Raw genomic sequence first — 24096 nt, 5'->3', positions numbered from 1 at the left:
GTTGAATGTCCATCTTCTTCCCGGAAAAGTTCCCATTCTTGGGGAAGTTATTTTTGGTTGTATACCTAGTTCCTTAGCCTTTCAGAATATCACATTCCAGGTCCTTCAATCTTTTAATGTGGATGGTGCTAGATCTTGGGTAATCCTTATTGTGGATCCTCTATATTTGATATGGTTTTTTCTAGCCGCTTTTATTTTTTTCCTCATCTGAGGTTCTGGCTTTAACACTTATTTCTTGGTGTTTTGATTTTAGGATCCCTTTCAATGGTGATTGATGAATTCTTTGAATGTCTATATTACCCCTCTGTTTCCATGACTTCTGTGCAGTTATCTTTGATAATTTCCTGGGAAAAAGTGTCCAGGCTCCTTTTCTCATCATATTTTTCTGGGAGTCCAATAATTCTCTGATTGTCTCTCCTAGATCTATTTTCCAGGTTGTTGTTTTCCCAAGAAGGTATTTGACATTTTTTTGGTTTTGCTTGACAGATTCTTGTTGTCTCTTCAAGTCATTCCATTCCATTTGTTCAATTCTGATTTTCTTTTTTTTTATCATTATCCAAGGATCACTTGAAGGAAGTGGGGATATTTAGCTTTTTCTTTTTCTTTTTTTTAAATTTAATAGCCTTTTATTTACAGGTTATATGCATGGGTAACTTTACAGCATTAACAATTGCCAAACCCCTTGTTCCAATTTTTCACCTCTTACCCCCCCCCTCCCCAGATGGCAGGATGACCAGTAGATGTTAAATATATTAAAATATAAATTAGATACACAATAAGTATACATGACCAAATCGTTATTTTGCTGTACAAAAAGAATCAGACTCTGAAATATTGTACAATTAGCTTGTGAAGGAAATCAAAAATGCAGGTGGGCATAAATATAGGGATTGGGAATTCAATGTAATGGTTTTTAGTCATCTCCCAGAGTTCTTTCTCTGCGCGTAGCTGGTTCAGTTCATTACTGCTCCATTGGAAATGATTTAGTTGATCTTGTTGCTGAGGATGGCCAGGTCCATCAGAACTGGTCATCATATAGTATTGTTGTTGAAGTATATAATGATCTCCTGGTCCTGCTCATTTCACTCAGCATCAGTTTGTGTAAGTCTCTCCAGGCCTTTCTGAAATCATCTTGTTGGTCATTTCTTATAGAACAATAATATTCCATAATGTTCATATACCACAATTTATTCAGCCATTCTCCAACTGATGGACATCCATTCAGTTTCCAGTTTCTAGCCACTACAAAAAGGGCTGCCGCAAACATTTGTGCAGAATTACAGGTCCCTTTCCCTTCTTTATAATCTCTTTCGGATATAAGCCCAGTAGTAACACTGCTGGATCAAAGGGTATGCACAGTTTGATAACTTTTTGAGCATAGTTCCAAACTACTCTCCAGAATGGTTGGATTTGTTCACAACTCCACCAACAATGCTCAATTCTGATTTTCTATGAAGTTTTTTATTCACTCACTTTTTTAATATCTTTTTCTAATTGTCCAATTGAGTTTTTAAGTGAGTTGTTTTGTTGTATGGAACTTTTTCCATTTTGCCAATTTTATTTTTTAGAGAACTATTTTCTGTTTCCAGTTCACTAATTATATTTTTCAAGGATTTGATTTCTTTATCCACTCTGTATTTAAATGAGTGGGATGACTTCTCCAGACTCTCTTGCCAAGCCTCCCTTTCCTTTTCCCATTTTTCTTCTAGCTCTTTTGTGAGAGCCTTTTTAATTTTTTCTATGAGATTCATCTGTGATGAGGAACAGATGATATCCTTTGGAGGTTCACCTGGAGACAGTCTGTTATTAGTTTCCTCAGGGTTTAGAGTCTGCTGTCTATCCATATAGATGCTGTCATTGGTTAAGGTCCTTTTCAATTCTTTGCTCATTTTGTCAGAGAAGAATCAAAGACAAACTAGCAAAGAACAAAAGAAAAAAAATCCAAATGGGATCTGCTTTTGGGGCGGGGGTGAGAGGGTGGGGTTGGGTGGTTTTACCAAGCTTCTTCTACAGACTGCAGGGGGCAGCAGCGAGGCACTAACAGGACAGTGAAGTTCTGTCCCTGCCCTCTGAGACTCTGTGGGGGAGGGGTGTTCAGGTCCTGAGGGAATCCAGCTGTTCCAAGTTATAGTCTTCACCCCCTATGTTTTTAGCTTCTCAGCTTCTCTGCTGGCTTGCTGCCAGGGCAAAGTATCCAATCCCATAGCAAAGTTCTTCCCACAGAGACAGCTGAGATCATACCCCTCCCCTCTCCAGTCTGCTTGACTGTGATCTGCCTGCCCTTCTCTAGCTGCCACTGCCTGCCCTCAGCCTGTGCCCAGTCTAAAACTGTTCCCTCTCCCAAGCAAAAACAGACCTTTCCCAGTGAATTTCAAGCATGTCTTCTCTTGGTAACTCTTTGTGGGTTTTTTTTTCAGTCAAGCATTAATTCAGAGGCTTGTTATGAAATGAATTCTGAGAGAAAACACAGAGCTTATACAGCTGTGTGCCTCCTCGCCGCCATCTTGGCCTGAAGTCCAGCTTACTCCATTTTAAGTGAACTTTAATTTCTTATGAAGTTTAACTTTAGATTTGACTTTCTTCTACTTCTATCTGTTGTTCTTAGGTCTATTCTCTGGGAACAAGTTTCATTATTCTTTCTTTCTTTATAAATACTTTATGGCAACTGAAATTTGTCACTGTGTAACTCTTATTGATTTTTGAAGAGGGCTGGAATTCTGAAATGGTGTACTTGAATCAAGGAATCTTGAGCTTTCTTATTTTTAGAATACAGGTGTTCATAACCTTCCCTGACTTCTCAGGAAGAGACGTGTTAACACCAAAAAGGAGGTGATCATACCCTCCATGACTTATCAGGAAAGGAGATGAGAACACCAAGGGAAACTGGGGAGTCAAACCAGATATTGTGAGCAGGTTTCCTCTAAGCTGAAATTGAAACAGGTATACATAAATCCATCAGCATGGGAGATATTACACAAGCACATAGTAATATAACTCAGGCTAGTAGTGATGTAACAAACAATATGAATCAACATAGTGATATAAAAATATGAATATACATGTCCATAAATCCTAGAAGAAGGATATATGAATAATAATCACACATACACTTACTTCAACAGCAAAGAAAGAGACCAAAACCAATCTATTGTCCATTACTTCACATGTCAAGGAATCCAATCATTCCTGCAAGTTTTGAAGTTCTCCAATAGTCTCATCATGTGTCAGGGAATCCAATGATTCATGCAGATTTTAAAATCCTATAACAGTTTTATTATGTGTTAGGGAATCCAATAATTCCTGTTGGTTTTGAAGTCCTGCAGCAGTGGCATCACCAAATTTTTTGTGTTTGTGAGTCAATAGCCATCACATAGGATTAATTGTCAGGTTAACCAAGGGGTGATTTTCTGTAATCTCTTTGCTAATATTTTATTTAAGATTTCTGCATCGATATTCATTAGGGAAATTGGTCTATAATTTTCTTTCTCTTTTTTCGGCCTACCTGGTTTAGGTATCAGGACCATGTCTATGTCATAAAAAGAATTTGGTAGGACTTCTTTAATCCCTATTTTTCAAATAGTTTATATTGCATTGGAGTCGATTCTTCTTTAAATGTTTGGTAGAATTCACATGTAAATCCATCTGGTCCTAGGGATTTTTCTTAGTGAGTTGATTAATAGCTTACTCTATTTCTTTTTCTAAGGTAATTTATTTCCTCTTCTGTTAACCTGGGCAATCTATATTGCTGTAGGTATTCCTGCATTTCACTTAGGTTGTCTAATTTATTGGCATAAGATTGGCCAAAGTAACTTCTAATAATTGCTCTAATTTCCTCTTCATTGGTGGATAGTTCTCCCTTTTCATTTTTTGTGACTAACAATTTGATTTTCCTCTTTTCTTTTCTTATCAAATTAACTAAAGGTTTATCTATTTTGTTGATTTTTAAAATAAAACCAACTCTTTTTTATTTGTTAATTCAATAGTTTTTTTTTTTAGTTTCAATTTTATTTATATCTCCTTTTATTTTTAGAATTTCAAATTTGGTCTGTGATTTGTGGTTTTTAATTTGTTCTTTTTCTAGCTTTTTTAGTGGCAAGCTCAATCCATTGATCTTCTCCTTTTCTATTTTATGCAAGTAAGCATCTAGAGATATAAAATTTCCCCTTTTTACTGCTTTGGCTGCATTCCACAAATTGTGGTGTGTTGTCTCATTTTTGTCATTCTGTTGGATGAAATTATTGATTTTGTCTATGACTTGCTGTTTCATTCATTCTTTAAAATGACATTATTTAAGTTCCAATTACTTTTTGGTTTATTTTCCCCTCACCTTTTATTTAAAGTAGTTTTTTATTGCATCGTGAGCTGAAAAAAATGCATTTTCTATTTCTGCCTTTATGCATTTGATTTTGAGGTCTTTATATCCTAATATATGGTCAGTTTTTGTATAGGTTTTATGAACTGTTGAGAATAAAGTGTACTGCTTTTTGTCTCCACTCAATTTTCTCCAAAGGCCTATCATACCCAACTTTTCTAATTAACTTTAACTTCTTTCTAATTTTTTTGTGGTTTAATTTATCTCATTCTGGGAGAGCAAGGTTGAAATCTCCCAGTATTATAGTTTTACTGTCTATTTCTTCTTGCAACTCTCTTAACTTCTCCTTTAGGAATTTCAATGCTATACCACTTGGTGCATATATATTGCTTCATTATCTATGGTAACCTATAGCAAGATATAGTTTCTTTCCTTATCTCTTTTAATTAGATCAATTTTTCTTTTGCTTGATCTGAGGTCAGGATGACTACCGCTGCTTTTTTAACTTCACCTGAAGCACAATAGATTCTGCTCCAGTCTTTTACCTTTACTCTCTATGTATCATACTGCTTTAGATGTGTTTCTTGTAAACAACAAAAGTTTGTTAACAAACCTCCTGAAAGAGCCCTCAAAATTAAAACCCCAAGGAATATAATGGCTAAATTTCAGAGCTATCTGCACAAGGAAAAATATTACAAGAAGCCAGAAAGAAACAACTTAAGTACCAAGGAACCACAATAATGATTACTCGGGACCTAGCAGCTTCCACTTTAAAGGATCAAAGGGCATGGCATCTGATATTGCAAAAGGTGAAGGAACTTGGAATGTAACCAAGAATAAATTACCCTGCTAAATTGAACATTATCGTTCAGGAAAAATATTGGACATTCAATGAAACAAAAGAAATTCATTTACTTCTGAGGAAAAGACCAGAGCAAAACAAAAAATTTGACCTACTAATAAATATAGGACTCAAGAGAAGCATAAAAATGTAAAAAGGTAAATTGAAAAGAAATCTTGAGAACTGTATTTCTGTTATAAGTATACATACAGAGTGGATGTATAATCTGATGTTACAGTTATTATTATTTTTTTTAGAGTTTCTTTGGATTAATTTTTATGGTCTTATCTTTATTTGAAAATTTCCCTAAATAGAATAATTTTAAATAATTACATTTGGGAAAATTGTTTTTTTTTTTATTTTATTAACTTTTTAGTGACAGAATCCATGCCAGGACAATTTTTTTACAATATTATCCTTGCACTCACTTCGGTTCCGATTTTTCCCTATCATCTTCCATCCCCTCCCCTAGATGGCAAGCAGTCCTATATATGTTGAATATGTTCTAGTATATCCTAGATAAAATGTATGTATGCAGATCCAAACAGTTTTCTTGTTGCACAGGGAGAATTGGATTCAGAAGGTTAAAATAACCCGGGAAGAGACACAAAAATGCAAACAGTTTACATTCATTTCCCAGTGTTTTTTCTTTGGGTGTAGCTGCTTCTGTCCATCATTGATCAATTGAAACTGAATTAGGTCTCTTTGTCAAAGAACTCTACTTCCATCCAATTACATCTTCACAGTATCGTTGTTGACATACATAATGATCTTTTGGTAATGCTCATTTTACTTAGCATCAGTTCATGTAATTCTCTCCCCTTTCTGTATTCATCCTGATGGTCATTTCTTACAGAACAATAATATTCCATAACATTCATATACCACCATTTATCCAACTATTCTCCAATTGATGGGCATCCACTCAGTTTCCAGCATCTAGCCACCACAAACAGGGTTGCCACAAACATTTTGGCACATACAGGTCCCTTTCCCTTCTTTAGTATCTCCTTGGGGTATAAGCCCAGTAGCAACACTGCTGGATCAAATAGTGTGCACAGTTTGATAACTATTTGGGCATAATTCCAGATTGCTCTCCAGAATGGTTGCATTCGTTCACAACACCACCAACAATGTATCAATGTCCCAGTTTTCCAGCATCCCCTCCAACACTCATCATTATTTTTTCCTGTCATCTTAGCCAATCTGACAGGTATGTAGTGGTATCTTAGAAATGTCTTAATTTGCATTTCTCTGATTAATAATGACTTGGGGCATCTTTTCATATGACTAGAAATAGTTTCAATTTCTTCATCTGAGAATTGTCTGTTCATATCCTTTGACCATTTGTCAATTGGAGAATGGCTTGGTTTCCTATAAATTAGAGTCAGTTCTCTATATATTTTGGAAATGAGGCCTTTATCAGAACCTTTAACTGTGAAGAGGTTTTTCCAGTTTGTTGCTTCCCTTCTAATCTTATTTACATTAGTTTTGTTTGTACTGAAGCTTTTCAATGTGATGTAATCAAAATTTTCTATTTTGTGATATTTTCTATTTTGTGTTCGTCTTTAGTCACAAATTTCTTCCTCCTCCACAAGTCCGAGAGATAAACTATCCTATGTTCCTCAAATTTGTTGATAATCTCGTTCTTTATGTCTAAATCATGGACCCATTTTGATCTTATCTTGGTATACGGTGTTAAGTGTGGGTCCATGCCTAATTTCTGCCATGCTAATTTCCAGTTATCCCACCAGTTTTTGTCAAATAATGAATTTTTATTCCAAAAGTTAGGATCTTTGGGTTTGTCAAACATTAGATTGCTATAGTTGACTATTCTGTCTTGTGAACCTAACCTGTTCCACTGATCAAGGAATCTATTTCTTACCCAGTACCAAATGGTTTTGGTGACTGCTGCTTTATAATATAGTTTTAGAGCAGGTACAGCTAGGCGACCTTCATTTGATTTTTTTTCATTAATTCCCTTGAGATTCTTGACCTTTTATTATTTCATATGAATTTTGTTGTAATTTTTTCTAGATCATTAAAATATTTTCTTGGAAGTCTGATTGGTATAGCGCTAAATAAAGAGATTAGTTTAGGGAGTCTAGTCATCTTTATTATATTCGCTCGACCTATCCAGGAGCACTTAATATTTTTCCAATTGTTTAAGTCTGACTTTGTGTGGAAAGTTTTTTTGTAATTTTGCTCATATAATTCCTGACTTTCCTTTGGTAGATAGATTCCCAAATATTTTATACTGTCAACATTTATTCTGAATGGAATTTCTCTTTATATCTCTTGCTGCTGGATTTTGTTGGTGATGTATAAAAATGCTGACATTTATGGGGATTTATTTTATAACCTGCAACTTTGCTAAAGTTATGGATTATTTCTAATAGCTTTTAGTAGAATCTCGGGTCTCTAATATCCATCAACACTGAAAGAGTGATACTTTTGGTTTCCTCACTGCTTATTCTGATTCCTTTAATCACTTTCTCGATTCTTATTGCCGAGGCTAGTGTTTCTTTCTTTTTTTTTTATTTAATAGCCTTTTATTTACAGGTTATATGCATGGGTAACTTTACAGCATTAACAATTGCCAAACCTCTTGTTCCAATTTTCCTTATCCCCGCCCTCCTCCAGATGGCAGGATAATAGATTTAAATATTTAAAATATAAATTAGATAACAATAAGTATTAAGGACCAAACGTTATTTTGTTCAAAAAGAATGACTCTGAAATATTGCAATTAGCTTGTGAAGGAAATAAAATGGGTGGGCATAAATATAGGGTTAGTTCAAATAATGGTTTTAGTCATCACCCAGGTTCTTTTCTGGGAGTGGGTTCAGTTCAATACTGCCCATTGAAATGATTTGGATCTCTTCTGAGGATGGCCACGTCCATCAGAACTGGTCAACATATAGTATTTTGTTGAAGTATAATAACTCCTGACCTGCACTTTCATTAGCATCAGTTAATAAGTTCTCCAGGCCTTTGTAATCATCCTGTTGGTTTTTTAAGAACAATAATATTAAATATTCAATACCACAATTTATTCAGCCATTCTGAACTGATGGGCATCCATTCAGTTTTCTAGCCACAAAAGAGGGCTGCCCAAAATTCGTGCCATCAGGTCCCTTTCCTTTTTATAACTTTGGGATATAAGCCCAGTAGTAGCACTGCTGGATCAAAGGGTATGCACAGTTTGATAACTTTTTGAGCATAGTTCCAAACTACTCTCCAAAATGTTTGGATTCATTCACAACTCCACCAACAATTCATCAATGTCCCAGTTTTCTCGCATCCCCTCCAACAATCATCATTATTTTTTCCTGTCATCGTAGCCAATCTCACAGGTGTGTAGTGGTATCTTAGAAATGTCTTAATTTGCATTTCTCTGATTAATAATGACTTGGGGCATCTTTTCATATGACTAGAAATAGTTTCAATTTCTTCATCTGAGAATTGTCTGTTCATATCCTTTGACCATTTGTCAATTGGAGAATGGCTTGGTTTCCTATAAATTAGAGTCAGTTCTCTATATATTTTGGAAATGAGACCTTTATCAGAACCTTTAACTGTGAAGAGGTTTTTCCAGTTTGTTGCTTCCCTTCTAATCTTATTTACATTAGTTTTGTTTGTACAAAAACTTTTCAGTTTGGTATAATCGAAATTTTCTATTTTGTGATCAGTAATGATCTCTACTTCTTCTTTGGTCATTAAGTCCTTCCCCTTCCACAGTTCTGAGAGGTAAACTATCCTGTGTTCCTCTAATTTATTAATAATTTCATTCTTTATGTCTAGATCATGAACCCATTTTGACCTTATCTTGGTGTACGGCGTTAAGTGTGGATCAATGCCTATTTTCTGCCATATTAGTTTCCAATTTTCCCAGCAATTTTTATCAACAGTAAGTTCTTATCCCAAAAGCTGGGGTCTTTGGGTTTGTTAAAGACTAGGTTGCTATATTTGTTGACTGTTTTATCCCTTGAACCTAACCTATTCCACTGATCAACTAATCTATTCCTTAGAGGCTAGTGTTTCTAATACAATATTGAATAATAATGGTGACAATCGGCAACCTTGCTTCAGTCCACATCTTCCTGGGAAAGATTCCAGTTTTTCCCCATTGCATATGATGCTTACTGATGGTTTTAAATATATGGTCTTGATTATTTTAAAAAAAAGTCCATTTATTCCTATACTCTCACGTGTTTTTAATAGGAATGGATGTTGGATTTTATCAAATGATTTTTCTGCATCTATTGGGATGACCATATGGTTTTTGTTAGTTTGCTTATCGATATAGTCAATTATGCTAATACTTTTCCTAATATTGAACCAGCCCTGCATTCCTGGTATAAATCCTACTTGGTCATAGTGTATTATCCTGGGAATGATTTTCTTTAATCTTTTTGCTAATATTTTATTTAAGATTTTAACATTGATATTCATTAGAGAGATTGGTTCATAATTTTCTTTCTCTGTTTTCAGCCTACCTGGTTTAGGTATCAGTACCATGTCTGTGTCATAAAATGAGTTTGGTAGGACTTCAATCCCTATTTTTTCAAATAGTTTATATAGAATTGGGGCTAATTGTTCTTTAAATGTTTGGTAGAATTCACATGTAAATCCATCTGGTCCTGGGGATTTTTTCTTAGGGAGTTGGTTAATGGCTTGTTTTATTTCTTTTTCTAAGATGGGACTGTTTAGGGTATTTACTTCTTCCTCTGTTAATCTGGGCAAGCTATATTTTTGAAGGTATTCTTCCATTTTATTTAAGTTGTCGAATTTATTGCCATAAAGTTGGGCAAAGTAATTCCTAATTATTGCTCTAATTTCCTCTTCATTAGTGGCAAGTTCTCCCTTTTCATTTTTAAGACTAACAATTTGATTTTCCTCTTTCCTTTTTAAAATTAGATTTACTAAGGGTTTGTCTATTTTGTTGGTTTTTTCATAGAACCAACTCTTACTTTTATTAATTAATTCAATACTTTTTTTACTTTCAATTTTATTGATCTCTCCTTTTATTTTTAGAATTTCAAGTTTAGTGTTTGACTGGGGGTTTGTAATTTGTTCCTTTTCTAGTATTTTTAGTTGCAAGCCCAATTCGTTGACCTTCTCCTTCTCTATTTTATGCAAGCAGGCCTCTAGAGATTTGAAATTTCCCCTTATTACCGTTTTGGATGCATCCCACACATTTTGGTATGATGTCTCATTATTGTCATTTTCTTGGGTGAAGTTATTAATTATGTCTATGATTTGCTGTGTCACCCAATCATTCTTTAGTATGAGATTATTTAGTTTCCAATTATTTTTTGTCTACTTTCCCCTGGCTTTTTGTTGAGTGTAATTTTTATTGCATTGTGGTCTGAAAAGGATGCATTTACTATTTCTGCTTTACTGCATTTGAGTTTGACGTTTTTATGTCCAAATATATAGTCTATTTTTGTATAGGTTCCATGAACTGCTGAAAATAAAGTGTACTCCTTCCTGTCTCCATTTCGTTTTCTCCAGACGTGTATCATATCTAACTTTTCTAGTATTCTCTTTATCTCTTTGACTTCTTTCTTATTTATTTTGTGGTTTGATTTATCTAATTCTGAGAGTGCAAGGTTGAGATCTCCCACTATTATAGTTTTGCTATCTATTTCTTCTTGCTGCTCTCTTAATTTCTCTTTTAAGAATTTAGATGCTACACCACTTGGTGCATATATGTTTAATATTGATATTGCTTCATTATGCTACCCTTTAGCAAGATATAGTGCCCTTCCTTATCTCTTTTAATTAGATCAATTTTTGTTTTTTCTTGATCTGAGATCAGGATGGCTACCCCTGCTTTTTTGAATTCACCTGAAGCATAGTAGATTTTGCTAAATCCTTTTACCTTTATTCTGCAGGTATCTCCCTGATTCAGGTGTGTTTTTTGTAAACAACATATTGTAGGATTCTGGCTTTTAATCCATTCTGCTAACCGCTTCCTCTTTATGGGGGAGTTTACCCCGTTCACATTAATGGTTAAAATTTCCAATTCTGTATTACTTGTCATCTTGTTCACCCCTATTTATGCTTTTCTCTCTTCTTTCCCCCTTCCCCCCTTCCCAGTTTTAAACTTGTGAGCACCACTTGCTTCTCACAGCCCTCCCTTTTTAGTATCCCTCCTCCCCACCTTAGAGTTCCTCCCCCTATCTTACTCCTTTCCCTCACAGTTTCTGTATTCCCTTCTTCTTAGCTTATTCCTTCCCTTTTCACTTTTCCCTTCTCACTTTTCAATGAGAGGGGAGAAGTTTCACCATACACTGAATATGTCTATAATTTTTTCTCTTAAAGTCAATTCTTATGGCAGTGAAATATGCACTACATTCATCCCCTTCCATTCTTTCTCTCAGATATAATAGGTTTCCTTTGCCTCTTCGTGAGATATAATACCCCCACTTTACCCTTTTTCTGATACAATGTCCTTTCCACCTCTAATTTCTAGAACAAGGTATACATCTATTTTTTATACATATTTACAGCAGAAATATAGTTCGCAAGATTTCTTTTTACCTTTTTAGGTTTTTCTTGTGTTCTATATTTGCAGATTAAATTTCTTGTTAAGTTCTGGTTTTTTCACCAAAAATAGGTGAAATTCACTTATTTCATTGAATGATCATCTTCTTCCCTGGAAAAAGGTGCTCATTCTGGCTGGGTAATTTATTTTTGGTTGCATACCGAGTTCCTTAGCCTTTTGGAATATCATATTCCAGGCCCTTCAGTCTTTTAATGTGAATGCTGCTAGATCTTGGGTGATCCTTATTGTGGCTCCTCTATATTTGAATTGGGTTTTTCTAGCCACTTGGAGTATTTTTTCCTTCATTTCGGGGTTCTGGCATTTGGCCACTATATTTCTTGGTGTTTTGAATTTAGGATCCCTTTGAGTGGGTGATCAATGAATCCTTTCTATGTGTATTTTACCCTCTGTTTCCATCACTTCTGTGCAGTTCTCTTTGATAATTTCCTGGAAAATAGTGTCCAGGCTCTTTTTTTCATTGTATTTTTCTGGGAGTCCAATAATTCTCAGATTGTCTCTCCTAGACCTATTTTCCAGGTGTGTTGTTTTCCCAAGAAGGTATTGCACATTTTTCTCCATTGTTTGATTTTTTTGGTTTTGTTTGACTGATTCTTCTTGTCTCCTCGAGTCATTCAATTCCATTTGTTCTATTCTGATTTTCAATGAAGTTTTTTCTTCACTCACTTTTTTATATCTTTTTCTAATTGTCCAATTTGTTCTATGGAATGTTTTTCCATTTCGCCAATTTTATTTTTTAGAGAGGCATTTTCTGTTTCTAGTTCACTATTCCTATTTTACAAGGATTTGTTTTCTTTATCCACTCTGTCTTTAAATGAGTGGAATGACTTCTCCAGACTCTCTTGCCAAGCCTCCCTCTCCTTTTCCCATTTTTCTTCTAGCTCTCTTATGAGAGCCTTTTTAATTTCTTCTATGAGATTCATCTGTGCTGAGGAACAGATGATCTCCTCCTGTGGGAATTCACCTGGAGATAATATGTTTTTAGTCTCCTCAGGATTTAGAATCTGCTCTCTTGCTGCATAAAAGCTGTCAATTGTTAAGGTCCTTTTCAATTTTTTGCTCATTTTGTCAGAGAAGAATCAGAAACAAACTAGCAAAGAAAAAAAAAGGAAAAAAACCCAAAATGGAATCTGCTTTTTTTGGGGGGGACGGGCTGGCTGGTGTTACCGAGTTTCCTCTACAGACTTCAGGGGCAGCTGTGAGGTACTAGCAGGACTGTGCTGTGCCTGTGCTCCGAGACTCTGAGAGCATGCTGAGACTCTGTGGGGGAGGTGTGGCCAGGTCCCAGGGAACTCCAGCTCTTTGGGGTAGAATTCTTCATCCCCAGTGCTTTTAGCTTCTCTGCTGGGCTACTGACTTGCTGCCAGGGCAAAGTATGAAATCCTGTAGCAAAGCTCTCCCTACAGAGACAGCTGCGATCACACCCCAACCCCCTCTGGTCTGCTCAGCTGTGAGCTGCCTGCTAAGCTCTTACTGCTGCTGCCTGCCCTCAGCCTGTGCCTGATCTAAAACCGTCCCACCCTCTTGCAAAAACAGATCTTTCCTGGCGAATCTCAAGGATGTCTTCTCTTGGTAACTATTTGTGGGTTTTTTTTTCAGTCAGGAGTTAATTCAGAGGCTTATAATGAGATGAATTCTGAGAGAAAATGCGGAGTTTACACAGCTGTGTACCTCCTCACCGCCACCTTGGCCAGAAGTCCCTACTGTTATTATTTTTAAAAATCTAGAAGTGGAAAGAGGATTGTACTTGACAAAAGGAGTAAATGGAGGTTAGATGAAGGAAATTACATCTCAGAAAAAGGCAAAGAAAACCTATTATAATTGCATGAAAGAAGAGAAGGGGCTGAACATTGTGTGACTCTTACTCTCATCAGATTTGGCTCAAAGAAAGATTAGACATATTGGGTTCGACCCAGAAACTTCTCTCACGTTATAGAAGAGTGGGAGGATAAAGGGGAAATGGGAAGAGTTAGGCTAAATAGAAGGGAAAACAGAAATAGTAGGGGAAAAGACATAAAAAAGGAGAATGGTTTCTAAAAGAGGAGGATTGCTTGAGGTAAGTAGTGCTCATAAGTAAAATACTGGGGAGAAGGGAAAGGGAAAAAGGAAACAGAAAATTATATTTTGGGGTTAATAAGATGGCAGAAAATACAGAATTAGTAGTTTTAACCATAAAAGTGAATGTGTAAACTCCCCCATAACAGGGAGGCAGATAGTAGACTGGATTTAAAAGCCAGAATTCTACAGGACGATACATAAAGAGTAAAGGTAAAAGGCTGGAGCAGAATCTACTATGCTTCAGGTGAAATAAAAAAAAATCAGGGATAGTCATCTTGATCTCAGATCAAGAAAAATGAAATCTTGATCTAATTAAAAAGAGATAAGGAAGGAAACTATATCTTGCTAAAAGGTACCATAAATAATGAAGCAATATCAATACTAAACACATAAGTACCAAGTGGTATAACATATAAATTCCTAAAGGATAAGTTGAGAAAGCTGCAAAAAGAAAATACAGCAAAACTATAATAGTGGAAGAACTCAAGCTTGCTCTTTCAGAACCAGATAAATCAAACCGCAAAATAAATAAGAAGTTAAAGAGGTAAATAGAAATACTAAAAAAATTGGGTATGGTATACCTCTGGAGAAAATTGAATGGAGACAGAAAGCAAGCTACTTTCTTCTCAGCAGTTCATGCTGACTATATAGTAGAATATAAAGCCCTCAAAATCAAATGCAGAAAGGCAGAAATGGTAAATGCATTTTTTCAGATGACAATGCAATAAAAATTACTTCAAATAAATGGTGAGGGGAAAATAGACCAAAAAGTAATTGGAACCTAAATAATGTCATTCTAATGAATGAATAGAAGAAACAGCAAATCACGGACAAAATCAATAATTTCATCCAAGAGAATTACAAAAATGAGACAACATACCAAAATCTGTGGAATGCAGTCAAAGCAGTAAAAAGGGGAAAATTTATATTTCTAGATGCTTACTAGAATAAAATAGAAAAAGAGAAGATCAATGGATTGAGCTTGCAACTAAAAAAAAGCTAGAAAAAGAAAAAATTAAAAACCATAAATCACATGCCAAATTTGAAATTCTAAAAATAAAATGAGATATAAATAAAATTGAAACTAAAAAAGCCTATTGAAATAATAAATAAAAGAGTTGGTTTTATAAAAATTCAACAAAATAGATAAACCTTTAGTTAATTTGATAAGAAAAGGAAAGAGGAAAATCAAATTGTTAGTCACAAAAAATGAAAAGGGAGAGCTATCCACCAATGAAGAGGAAATTAGAGCAATTATTAGAAGTTACTTTGGCCAATCTTATGCCAATAAATTAGACAACCTAAGTGAACTGGAGGAATACCAATAGCAATATAGATTGCCCAGATTAACAGAAGAGGAAATAAATTACTTAAATAGTTCCATTTTAGAAAAAGAAATTTTTTTTCTTTTTCTAATCAAATCACTAACAAAAAACCCTAGGACTAGATGGGTTTACATGTGAATTCTACCAAACATTTTAAAAAGAATTAACTCCAATGCTATATAAACTATTTGAAAAATAGGGATTGAAGGAGTCCTACCAAATTCCTTTTATGACACAGACATTGTACTGATACCTAAACCAGGTAAGATGAAAACAGAAAAAGAAAATTATAGCTCAATCTCCCTAATGAACATTGATCCAAAAGTCTTAAATAATATATTCACAATCATTCCCAGGTTAATAGACCATGACCAAGTAGGATTAATACCAGGAATGCAGAGCTGGTTCAATATTAGGAAAACTAGTAAGATAAATGAGTATTTCAATAATCAAATTAATACAAAAAATATGATGATCTCAATAGATGCAGAAAAAGCATTTGATAAAATCCAATATCCATTCCTATTAAAAACATTAGAGAATATAGGAAAAAATGGTCTTTTCCTTAAAATAGTGAAGATCACCTATTTATAACCATCCGTAAGCATCATATGTAATGTGGATAAACTGGAACCATTCCTGATAAGATCAGGAGTGAAACTAGGTTGCCCTTTATCACAGAGAAAGAAAATTATAGACCATTCTCCCTAATGCATATTGATGCTAAAATCTTTAATAAAATAGTAGCAAAAAGATTACAGAAAATCATCCCAAGGATAATACACTATGGCCAAGTAGGATTGATACCAGGAATGCAGGGCTGGTTCAGTATTAGGAAAACTATTAGCATAACTGTCTATATCAATAGCCAAGTTAACAAAAAAATATGATCATCTTAATAGATGCACAAAAAGTATTTGATAAAATCCAACAACCATTCCTACTAAAAACGCCAGAGAATATAGGAATAAATGGATTTTTCCTTAAAATAGTCAGTAGTGTCTATTCAAAATCATCAGTAAGCATCATATGTAATGGTGATAAACTGGAACCCTTCTCAATAAAATAAGGAGTGAAACAAGGTTGCCCACTATCAGTATTACTATTCAATATCGTGTTAGAAATGCTAGCTTCAGCAATAAGAGAAGAAAAAGAGATTAAAGGAATTAGAATAAGTAATGAGGAAACCAAATTATTACTCTTTGCAGATAATTTGACGGTATACTTAGAGAACCTCAGAGATTCTACTAAAAAGTTTTTAGAAAAAGTCCACAACTTTAGCAAAGTTGCAGAATACAAAATAATTACACATAAATCATCAGCAATTTTACACATCATTAACAAAATCCAACAGTAAGAGGTACAAAGAGAAATTCCATTTAAAATAATTTTTGATAGTATAAAATATTTGGGAATCTATCTGCCAAGGGAAAGTCAGGAATTATATGAGAAAACTACAGAACACTTTCCACACAGATAAAGTCAGATCTAAACAATTGGAAAAATATCAAGTGCTCTTGGATGGGTCAAGTGAATATAATAAAGATGACAATACTAACTAAACTAATCAATTTATTCAGTGCTATACAATCAGACTCCAAAGAAACTATTTTAATGACCTAGAAAAAAGTAGCAACAAAATTCATCTGGAAGAAGAAAAGGTCAAGAATTTCAAAGGAATTAATGAAGAGAAAAGCAAATGAAGGTGGCCTAGTTGTATCAGATTTAAAACTATATTATAAAGCCGCAGTCATCAAAACCATTTGGTATTGGCTAAGAAATAGAGAAGTTAATCAGTAAAATACGCTAGGTTCACAGAACAAAATAGTAATTATAGCAATCTAGTATTTGACAAACACCTTGTGATAAGAATTCGCTATTTGAAAAAACTGCTGGGAAAATTGGAAACTAGTACAACAGCTAAATAAGGTCAAAATGGGTTAATGATCTCTAGATCATTATAGAATAATATTATAAATAAATTAAAAGAACATAGATAGTTTACCTCTAAGATTTGTGGAAAAGGATGGAATTTGTGCCCAAAGAAGAACTAGAAATCATTATTGATCACAAAACAGAAAATTTTGATTATATTAAATTAAAACCTTTTTGTACAAATAAAACTAATGTAATCAAGTTTATAGGGGAAGCAAAAAACTCGGAAAACATTTTACCATTCAAAGGATCTGATAAAGGCCTCATTTCTAAAATATATAGAGAATTCACTTAACTTTATTATAGTTCAAGCCATTCTCCAATTGATAAATGGTCAAAGAATATGAACAGACAATTTTCAGAAGAAATTGAAATTATTTGTAGTCACATGAAAAGGTGCTTTAAATAACTATCAGAGAAATGCAAATTAAGGCATCTCTGAGATATGACTACACACCTGTCAGATTGGCTAAAATGACAGAAAATATAGCGCCAAATGTTAGAGGGCATGTAGGAAAACTGGGACACTGACATTGTTGGTGCAACTGTGAACAGATTCAACCATTTTGGAGAGCAGTTTAGAACTATGCTCAAAAAGTTATGAAAGTGTGCATACCCTTTTATATAGCATTTTTTTCTACTGGAATTATATCTGAAAGAGGTGTTAAAGGTGTTAATGAGACCCACATGTGCAAAAATGTTTGTGGCAGCCCTCTTTTTAGAGGCAAGAACCTGGAAACTGAGTGGATGGCCATCAATTAGAGAATGGCTTAATAAAGTATGGTATATGAATGCTATGGAATACTATTGTTTTGTAAGAAATGACTGGCAGGATACGTTCAGAGAGGCTTAGAGAGCCCTACCTAAGTGAAATGAACAGAACCAGGAGATCATTATACATGCCAATAACAACACTGTATGACGATCAATTCTGATGGACTTTGCTCTCTTCAACAATGAGAGGATTCAAACCAATTCCAGTTCAGTGATGAAGAGAGCCATCTACACCCAGAGAGAGACTCGTGGGAACAGAATATGGAACACAACATAACATTCTCACTCCCCCTGTTGTTATTTGCTTCTATTTTGTTTTCTTTCTCAGTTTTTCTTTTCCTCTCTTCTTGATCCTATTTTTCTTGTGCATCAAGATAACTATACAAATATGTATACATATATTGGATTTAACATGTATTTCAAGATATTTAACATGTATTAGACTTTCTGCCAGCTGGGGATGGGGTGGGAGAAGGAGGGGAAAATTTGGAACAAAAGATTTTGCATGGGTCAATGTTGGAAAACTTAACCATGCACATCCTTTGTAAATGAAAAAAAAAATAATTAATTTTTAAAAATATTTATTTCTTATTATAAATAAAAGAAAGAAGTGTTTGTCCTCTCTGCCATCTTGGCTCCACTCCGGGACACTATCTTTCAAGAAGTTATCGAGAAAAGTTGTCCTTGTATTCTAGAACCAGTTATTAAAGTACAAATTGAAAGAATACACCAATCATCTCCTGGAAGAAATTCCAAAATGAAAACTCTTTGGAATATTATAGCTAAATACTAGAACTTCCAAGTCAAGGAGAAAATATTGCAAGTATCCAGAAACAAACAATTTAACTATGGTGGAGCCACAATCAGTATAATGCAAGATTTCCAGCTTCTATATTAAAGACTATATGGCTTGGTATATGATATTCCAGAGAGCAATGGAGCTAGGATTATAAGCAAGAATCACATACTAGAAAGACTGAGCATAATCCTTGAAAGGAAATGTTGATTATTCAGTGAAAATGGAGAATTTTCAAACATCCATGATGAAAAGAACAGTGTTGAATGGAAAACTTGATTTTCAAATATGAGATTCTTGAGAAGCATAGACATGAGAGATAGAGTCTAACTTCAAATCTTTTTCATATGTACACACATATTTTCAGATAGAAAGAAATATACACCCAAAGGATAGAGTTTAATATATGACATTTTAGTTTTGTTATATTTAATGGATAATTCTTTTAACAGCCCAAAATACATCTGATTTTACTAAAGTATTATTTAAGATAAATTTATCAAACTTATCTTATTCTTCTGATTCTCTACATGTGAAAGTTGGAAACTTTTATCAATTATTCTTTAATTGTAGGAAAATAAGACCTCAGGGAAGCTAAAATTATTTTCATGATAATAGCTGAGGAACACACACACATACACACAACTCAACATGGAAAACATAGGTAAGAAAGAAAGGGAAGTTGAAGAAATTAAATTGTATGGATATGATCATAATTACTCTTTTGTAAAACAAGAAATGATCCTTAAGATGAGGCTTCTGGGAATTCCAATTTCATATACATTTTGTAATTCAATTTGTGCAAGGTCAGTAAATCAGTCCTTCCTTTGGAGTTTCTGCAGTGTTTTGTTGTGTATTGTGTAATTGTATATATATTATACAATTATTTATACATATTTGTACAATTATACTATATATATACATTATATTTAAAAATTGTGAATATAATACTTTGTTGCACTGTTTCCTTTCCTTTTTGTAGTAACTCTGATTCCCCATGGTGATGGTTATGGGAAAAAGTTTTTTTGTCAGCCTTATTTCTCAGGAAAGCAACAACTTGGGCACTGCCAGACAGTTGCTTGAGAGAACATATAGTGGAAAGAGATTGCCAATAGTCATTTTTTTCACAGAAAAGGGAATTCTAGCTTATTCCATGTTCATTTAAACCAGTCTTGTCCCTTCCTTTTATTCCAAAGCACATTCATATTCAGACCTGTCCTTGTTTTAATTTATGAGGTTTTGGAAGCCATTGTAATCTTATTTCAGAAGGGATTGAAATCTTATCGAGATTAGTTCTTCAATCCCTATCTGGAGTCTTAGGGATTTGAGGGAAAAAGTTATAGGGTCCTTGTGACTAATACTTTTGTGATATATTTACAACCTTTACTCCTTGGAAATTACTACGTTAATGACTTATAGAGAGACCATCCCAGAGGGGAAGCAGAAGAATTGTAATATGGACAATACAGATATAAATTTACGTGGAAAATATGATGAAGTTCCAGGCCTGTCATGGTTAATACAGAGAAAGGGTAATACAGATGAAGACTTAAATTGATGAGGCACATATATAAACTGATAAAGAAAGCTCAATACACCACAACTTTGAAATCTATCTAAATTCAATATTGTTAAACATTCTTAAAGATCAGATGAATTATGCATGAAGTATATAGATTATTTGTCCTAGGCAAACAATGGTGACATTTCTGTCTGTCACTTAGTACGACAAGGTTAGCATGTTTTATTCAAAACTTTTAAATAGTAATATGTTTTGTAAGCAAATATTCTATTTTTGGACTATCAAGAAAACTAGAAAGCAACACAGTGATTCTATGACATGGGGTCAGTTTATTTCCTCTGTCCACAACCAAAAAAGAAAAAGACAATATAATTGCTACTGACATCTAAAAAGCTAACAATTTCACCTTTTTAAATAAAATGATTAAAAAACCAACCAAACACACACACACACACACACACACACACACACACACCCCAACCACAAGAAGAAACGTACTAAATAATGGAAATATATTATAGGTATAATCTGAGTAATACCAGTGACATAGATTATGTATAAGCAAGAAGGGATTCTTCTAACTTGTATGTATTAGAGTTTTGAAATGAATCTAGGATCAGAATCTATATTTCTTTCCAGAACAAGAAAGTGAATACAGTTAGTATTGCTATAGTGGGACCCATGTGTTCCAAAAAACAAATCATTATGCAAAGTAAGCAATAAAAACCTCAGGATTTATAGGAAAAAATTGGGCTAGACATATACTCAAAAACTTCTTCAGTGGCATATTAAGAAAGATAGGAATCCAATAAAAATAGTGGCACAGTTACATTCATGTTAAATGATTAAAAATACACAAATGCTACAAGAAATTGTGAGCTAGTCTGTGGCTTTAGACTGCTTCATGGGCTGCATTGTAAGCTTCTTCAACAAACTGAGCAGGTATCAACTCTGGTTCAGAAGATCATGATGTAGGTGACTGGAGATTAAGGTAGTGTGTGGTTAGGTCTTCTCTACCTAATTTCTACTATAACAGAATATATACAATAAATATGGCACTTAACTTTTCATTTACAAAACATATGCATGGGTAATTTTTCAAGACTGACCCTTGCAAAATCTTCTGTTGCAAGTTTTCTCCTCTCTCCCCCAACCCCCTCCCCTAGATGGCAGGTAGTCTAATATATGTTAAATAAAGTTTAGGTTAAATCCAATAAAATTGTACATATTCATACAGTTATCTTGCTAGATAAGGAAAATCAGATACAAAAAGAAAGAAAAAATCTTAGAAGGGAAACAAAAATGCAATTAAAGAATAACAGAAAGAGTGGCAATGCTATAATGTGGTCCACATTCATTTCCTATAGTTCTTTCTGGATGTAGCTGATTCTCTTCTTTACTGAACGACTGGAAATGGTTTGAATTATTTCATTGTTAAAGAAAGGCACATCCATTATAGTTGATCATCTTATGATCTTCTTGTTGCCCTGTATAATGATCTGGTTCTGCTTATTTCACTTAGCATCAAATCATGTATGTCTCTCCAAGCCTCTCTGAAATGATCATTATGGTCATTTCTTTTTTTTTTTTTTATTTAATAGCCTTTAATTTACAGGTTATATGCATGGGTAACTTTACAGCATTAACAATTGCCAAACCTCTTGTTCCAATTTTTCACCTCTTACCCCCCACCCCCTCCCCCAGATGGCAGGATGACCAGTAGATGTTAAATATATTAAAATATAAATTAGATGCACAATAAGTATACATGACCAAAACGTTATTTTGCTGTACAAAAAGAATCAGACTCTGAAATATTGTACAATTAGCTTGTGAAGGAAATAAAAAATGCAGGTGGGCATAAATATAGGGATTGGGAGTTCAATGTAATGGTTTTTAGTCATCACCCAGAGTTCTTTCTCTGGGCATAGCTGGTTCAGTTCATTACTGCTCCATTGGAAATGATTTAGTTGATCTTGTTGCTGAGGATGGCCAGGTCCATCAGAAGTGGTCATCATATAGTATTGTTGTTGAAGTATATAATGATCTCCTGGTCCTGTTCATTTCACTCAGCATCAGTTCATGTAAGTCTCTCTAGGCCTTTCTGAAATCATCCTGTTGGTCATTTCTTACAGAACAATAATATTCCATAATATTCATATACCACAGTTTATTCAGCCATTCTCCAACTGATGGGCATCCATTCAGTTTCCAGTTTCTAGCCACTACAAAGAGGGCTGCCACAAACATTCGTGCACATACAGGTCCCTTTCCCTTCTTTATAATCTCTTTGGGATATAATCCTAGTAGTAACACTGCTGGATCAAAGGGTATGCACAGTTTGATAACTTTTTGAGCATAGTTCCAAACTACTTTCCAAAATGTTTGGATTCGTTCACAACTCCACCAACAATGCATCAATGTCCCAGTTTTCCCGCATCCCCTCCAACAATCATCATTATTTTTTCCTGTCATCTTAGCCAATCTGACAGGTGTGTAGTGGTATCTTAGAATTGTCTTAATTTGCATTTTTTTTGATTAATAATGACTTGGGGCATTTTTTCATATAACTAGAAATAGTTTCAATTTCTTCATCTGAGAATTGTCTGTTCATATCCTTTGACCATTTTTCAATTGGAGAATGGCTTGATTTTTTATAAATTAGAGTTAATTCTCTATATATTTTGGAAATGAGGCCTTTATCAGAACCTTTGTATAGTTATTTCTTACAGAACAATAATATTCCATAACATTCATATACCATACTTTATTCAGCCATTCTCCAATTGAAGGGCATCCATTCAATTTTGTTTCTAGCGACCACAAAAAGAGCTGTCACAAACATTTTTGCACATGTGGGACCCTTTCCCTTATTTAAGATCGCTTTGGGATATAAGTCCGGTAGCAACACTGATGGATAAAAGGGTGTGCACAGTTTGATAACGTTTTGAGAATAGGTCCAAATTGCTTTCAGAATGGTTGGATTCATTCACAATTCCACCAACAATGTATCAGTAACCCAATTTTCCCACACCCCTTGCAATATTTGTCATTATCTTTTCCTGTCATCTTAGCCAATCTGATAGGTGTGTAGTGGTATCTCAGAGTTGTCTTAATTTTCATTTCTCTGATCAATAATGATTTGGAATACCTTTTCATATGACTAGAAATAGTTTCAATTTCTTCATCTGAAAATTGTCTGTTCATATCCTTTGACCATTTATCAATTGAAAAATGGCTTGATATTTTATAAATTTGAGTAAATATTCTATATATTTTGGAAATGAGGGCTTTATCAAAACTTTTAAATGTAAAAATGTTTTCCCAGTTTATTGCTTCCTTTCTAATCATGTCTGCATCAGTTTTATTTGGACAAAAACTTTTTAACTTAATATAATCAAAATTATCTATTTTGTGATCAATAATGATCTTCTTTGGTCACAAATTCCTTCATCCACCATAGGTCTGACAGGTAAATTATCCTATGTTCTTTCAATTTATTTATTATCTTATTCTTTATGTCTAATGAACCTATTTGACCTTACATTGTTATATGGTGTTAAGTGTGGGTAAATGCCTGGTTTCTGCCATACTAGTTTCCAATTTTCCCAGCAGTTTTTGTCAAATAGTGCATTCTTATCCCACAAGATGGGATCTTTGGGTTTGTGAAACACTAGATTGCTATAGTTATTGACTATTTTGTCCTCTGAACCTAAGCTGTTTCACTGACCAACGAGTCTATTTCTTAGTCAGTACCATTTGGTTTTGATGACCACTATTTTTTAATGAAGTTTTATTCCTGGTACAGCTAGGTTACCTTCATTTGATATTTTTTCACTAGTTCCCTTCTAATTCTTGATGTTTCTTCCAGATGAATTTTGTTGTTATTTTTTTCTAGGTCACTAAGATAGTTTGATTGGTACAGCACTAAATAAATAGATTAATTTAGTTAGTATTGTCAT

This window comes from Sarcophilus harrisii, chromosome 1, assembly GCF_902635505.1.
Source record: "Sarcophilus harrisii chromosome 1, mSarHar1.11, whole genome shotgun sequence".
Lineage (NCBI taxonomy): Eukaryota > Metazoa > Chordata > Mammalia > Dasyuromorphia > Dasyuridae > Sarcophilus > Sarcophilus harrisii.
The sequence above is the reverse complement of the archived record's forward strand: the minus strand, read 5'-3'. Positions refer to the sequence as shown.